This window comes from Molossus molossus, unplaced genomic scaffold (assembly GCF_014108415.1).
Source record: "Molossus molossus isolate mMolMol1 unplaced genomic scaffold, mMolMol1.p scaffold_m16_p_20, whole genome shotgun sequence".
NCBI lineage: Eukaryota > Metazoa > Chordata > Mammalia > Chiroptera > Molossidae > Molossus > Molossus molossus.
Genome location: NW_023425356.1, coordinates 29,100,671 through 29,105,596, shown reverse-complemented (window position 1 = coordinate 29,105,596; position 4,926 = coordinate 29,100,671). Strand labels below are relative to the sequence as shown.

Genomic DNA, 4,926 nt, shown 5'->3' with positions numbered 1-4,926 from the left:
ATGCTCTTTGATATTTGATAAAAAAGGCAAGAGCACACAATGGAGTAAAGACAGTCTCTTCAATAAATGGTGTTGGTAAAATTGGATAAATACATGCCCAAACTGGCCAGTGCCAAATAATTTTATTTTTAAGGAATTGTTATTTAGTTATTCATTTATTCAGTAAACACTTAGTACTCAAATTTAAAATAAGTCACTACCTCAGAGAAGCCTTCCTTGATTCACCCTACCTAGATAAGTTTCTCCCAAATATTCTATAATTATTTCTTTAATGGTTTATCAAGTATTTAGAGTATCTATTTATTTTATTTTAGAGAGAGAGAGATAGAAACATCGATGTGAGAAAGAGACATCAATGTGAGAGAGAAACATGATTGGCTGCTCCTGTACACTCCACACTGGGGATCTAGCTTGAAACCTGGGCATGTGCCCTGACTGGAAATTGAACCAGGACTTCTAGGTCCATGGGATAATGCTCAATCTACTGAGCCACACCAGCCAGGCCTAAGTATTTAGAGTATCTATTTTGAATCAGGCACTATTCTGAGTGCTAGGAATATAGTGAAGAAAGAGACTAAATTGAATGTAGAGTTTAGTGGGGGATCCAGGTAAGAAATTTGTATAGAAATAATGTCTTTTTCAATCATGAGCCATGTTATGTGAAAATAAGAGTAAGAACACAGAATGAAGTGGGGTGGGGGGGCTTGAAGCAATTCTAAGTAGTAAAGTATAGGAAAGCCTCTTTGATGAGATGAGATTTCAGTGTAGATGTGAATAATGAGAAGAAGCAAGTCACATAAAGACCTGGGAGAAGAGATCTCCACAAAGAGAGAGCACGTGTAAAGACCCTGAGGTGGTAAAGCTTGACAGGTTCAAAGACACTGTCAATATATCTAAAGATTTCCTTCATAGCACTTATCACAGGCTATAATCATATATTCATTTGTATTTACCTATTTATATCTAGCACATATTTGTTTAGTCCCTATTATCCCCAGGATTCCTGAGGACTAAAACCCTTTCTATCTTGTTAAAGGTTTATACCTCGTACATGACACACAGTGAACAGTTAAATGTTTACTAAATGAATAAATAACTAAATAACAACTCCTTAAAAATAAAATTTTTCGTAAGATTTATTGTTGAAGAGGTACTTTTTGCTTTCTAAATATAAAATTATAATATTTACTATGCTTTTTCAAACTACATTTTCTGCTTTCTATTCTAAGCAGGCTCTTTTTCTGCACCCTTTCTCCCTTTCTTTTCTAAGAAGTTAGATGTTCAAGTTACTTTACCCTTTGTCTTAAATTACCCTATGATTTTACCCTACAATTTGGATTGCTATCAGATCCTGAGAGGGGCTTTGATAGAGATATTCTCCTTTTCTTGGTTCACTAGGAAATGAATGAAAAGAGAGAAAAACAGAATTTAAGGTGAATATGGAATAACCAGGAGGTGTCCAGTTAGCAGAATCTGGTGAAATAAATCTATTTTGGGACAGGAATCATAAGAGAAGCCAAAACAAGGAGAGTTAAGGAGGAGCTAGAAAGACAGAAAAGACTACGATGGTGCAATGTACTAAAGCTAAAATGAGGGAACTTAAAAAAAAATCTTTGTTGTTGAAAGTATTACAGATGTCCCTCACTACCCCCCATAGCTTCCCTTCTCCTGGTTCCCAGCCCACCCTAAGCCTTCACCACCCTATTGTCTGCCTCCATGGGTAATACATATATGCATGTATGTTCCTTCATTACTCTCTTCCTGCTCCCCGTTCCCTCTGAGATCTGTCATTCTGTTCCATGTTTCCATGTCTCTGTTTCTCTTTTATTCATCAGTTTATTTTGTTCATTAGATTCCATGTACAAATGAGATCATGTATTACTTGTCTTTCTCTGACTGGCTTATTTTGCTTAGCATAATACTCTCCAGGTCCCTCCATGTCATCTCAAAGGGTAAGAGATCCTCTTTTCTTTTTTTTTTTGGTATGTGCCCCTAGCGGGAACCGAACCCGGGACTCTCATCTGCAGGTCGACGCTCCAACCACTGAACCAAGCTGGCCAGGGCGAGATCCTCCATTTTTACAACTGCATAGTAGTCCATTGTGTAAATGTACCACAGCTTTTTTACCTACTCATCTACTTGGGTTGGTTCCAGATGAATAGCACTGCTATGAACATAAGAGTGCATATATTCATTCTGATTGGTGTTTTGGGATTCTTAGGGTATATTTCTAGGAGTGAGATCACTGGGTCAGTATCTATGCTTCCCTTTTTTTCACATCCTTGCCAGCACTTGCTGTTTGTTGATTTGTTGATGGCGGCAATTCTGGCAGGTGTGAGGTGGTACCTCATTGTTGTTTTAATTTGCATCTTTTTTATATTAGTGACTTAGAGCATTTTTTCATATATCTGCTAGTCATTTCTAGGTCCTGTTTGGAGACATGTCTATTCAGGTCCTCAGCCCTTTTTTTAAGTTGGGTTGTTTTTCTTCCTTTTGTTGAGTTGTATGAGTATTTTATATATTTTGGAAATTAACCCCTCATCAGATGTATCATTGGCAAATATGTTCTCCCAAACTATGAGTTCCCTCTTTTTTTTTTTTTGGTTAATCCTTACCTGAGGGTATTTTTCCTTTTTTTAATTTTTTTTAGGTAGAGTGAAAGAAAGGTGAGGGAGAGAGAGAAAAAAACATTGATGTAAGAGAGACACATAGATTGGTTGCCTCCTGCATAACGTTGACCATGGCCAAGGAGTTCATAATATAAAAAAGCAATAGGTTGACTATGGCAAAAAAAAAAAAAAAAATGAGGCCAGAAAAGAGACAAATGAACTGGGAAAAAATGAGTGCATCATTAAGCTAGAGATATTTATGAAGCTTATAATTTGTGTGGAGAAATGACACAAGATAGAAGGATAAAACGCTGTGATCAAAAGACAGAAATAAAAGTTTAATATGCCCTGGCCAGTATTGCTCAGTGGTTAGAGCATCGGCCTGTGGTCCAGAGAGACCCAGGTTCAGTTCCCGCTAAGGACATGTACTTTGGTTGCAGTTTGTCCCCAGCCCTGATTGGGTTGTACAGGTGGCAGCTACTAGATGTGTCCCTTTCACATCGATGTTTCTCTCTTCCTCTCTCTCCCTCCCACTCTATCTGAATAAAAAAATGGAAAAATGTCCTCTGGTGAGGATGAAAAAAAAACATAAAACGTTTAATAGTTCAGAGAGGTAGAGCAGTCCTAATGATAATGGGCAAGGTCTCGTTTGTGGATATAGAAGAGAATGTAAAAATAAAGATCTGAGTCAAGAAGAGTAAGTAAGTGCTAGATCAAGATGATCAAGGATAGATTTGTATCTTTAAGGCATTAAACTAGTAAAACAATTATGATACCTGCATTATTATCTATTACAGTGTAATAAATTATGGCAAAATTTAGCAACTTGAAACAACAGACATTCATTACCTCGCTTGGTTTCCAAGATTTAAAAATTCAAGAATTGCCTCGTTGCCCCCACCCCAACCCTGCAACCACCCAGAGGCTGGTGCCAGCAACAACTGCAACCCAGCCCAGCTCCCACCCTCAACCACTGGGCCCTGAGTGCCACGGAATCCTTGGTGCTGAACAACCTCTGTGTTCTGGCACTGCTCCTTCCTGAGCAGCCCAGGACTGCCTGGAAAGGGGTGGCTGCGCTGGGACTGGCTACAGTGGTGCTGGGGACAGTTGTCCAGTGTCACATGCAGCCCAAGCGGCGCCAGCAGCTGCGACAGGTGGACACTGCTGCACAGCTCTAGACCTCCCCAGTCAAGTCTTGCAAGGGGGTGGTGGTGAGCAAGGCTGAGTGCATTCCCTTTGGTCTGTGCAGCAGCCACCTTCAGGAGAAATTTTGGCTGGTGATCAATCAGGCAGGGAACATGGTGACTGCTCACCAGGAACCCTGCCCGGTCCTAATTTCCCTGACCTGGGAGTGGGGGGGACTCCCTGACTCTCAGTGCAGCCTACACAAAGGACCTGCTGCTGCCCATCAAGACACCCACCACAAGCACAGTGTTCAAGTGCAGAGTACAGGGCCTGGAGACTGAGGGCAGGGACTGTAGCAAGGCCCTGGCCCAGTGGATCACCAGCTGCCTGAAGACCCAGCCCTACTGCCTGGTGTATTTCAAGCCTCAGATGCAACCGAGGAAGCCCCAGCAAATAGAGGGCACATTCTGGCCCACAGACCATATTGCTTGATCTGATGCCAGTCCACTCTTGATCCTTTCTGAGACTAGAGAAGAAAGTAATTTCAGGCCCAATATTGTCGTTTCTGGTTGTGGCATCTATGCAAAAGATTTGTGGAAGGGGCTTCTCATTGGTGATGTGGAACTGAAGATGATGATGGCTTGTTCCAGGTGCATTTTAACCACAGTGAACCTGGACACCAGTGTAAGCAGAAAGGAGCCGCTGGATACCCTGAAGAGTTATCATCTGTGTGACCCTTCTGAACAAAAATTATATGAAAAATCGCTTCTCTTTGGACAGTATTTTGTTATGAAAAACCCAAGGACAATCAAAATGGGAGACCCTGTGTACCTACTGGGCCAGGAATAGGAATAACAGGTCCTTGAGTATCAGATAAATGTCCTCAGAAATGCCAACACTTGAAGTACAATGTTTTGGAACTGACCCCTCTGCATTTTTTTTTATCTGTGATTTCCAAGTCTTTCCTCTTTTGTACTTCTTTGTGTCTTGATACTTCCAGGGTCCTGGTGCTCAAAGCAAAAAAATAGAGTCTCAGTAACTAAGTAGGACTTCAAAAAGTCACTTAAATGACAAGATTCTAAAAGCTCTATGTTTAACAATGATTGTGGAATAATTCTTTCTCCTTCTTCTTTATTCATCTACCCAGAGTGCTAACCTCCATCATCTCATTACCACTCCTTAGGGAAAGAGA

The 4,926-nt window shown here is 40.7% G+C and overlaps 1 pseudogene; it reads left to right on the top strand.

Annotated features, from left to right (window-relative positions):
* Positions 1 to 3,242: 3,242 nt before the first annotated feature.
* On the top strand, positions 3,243 to 4,583 carry LOC118637723 (annotated as a pseudogene).
* The last annotated feature ends 343 nt before the right edge of the window (positions 4,584 to 4,926 follow it).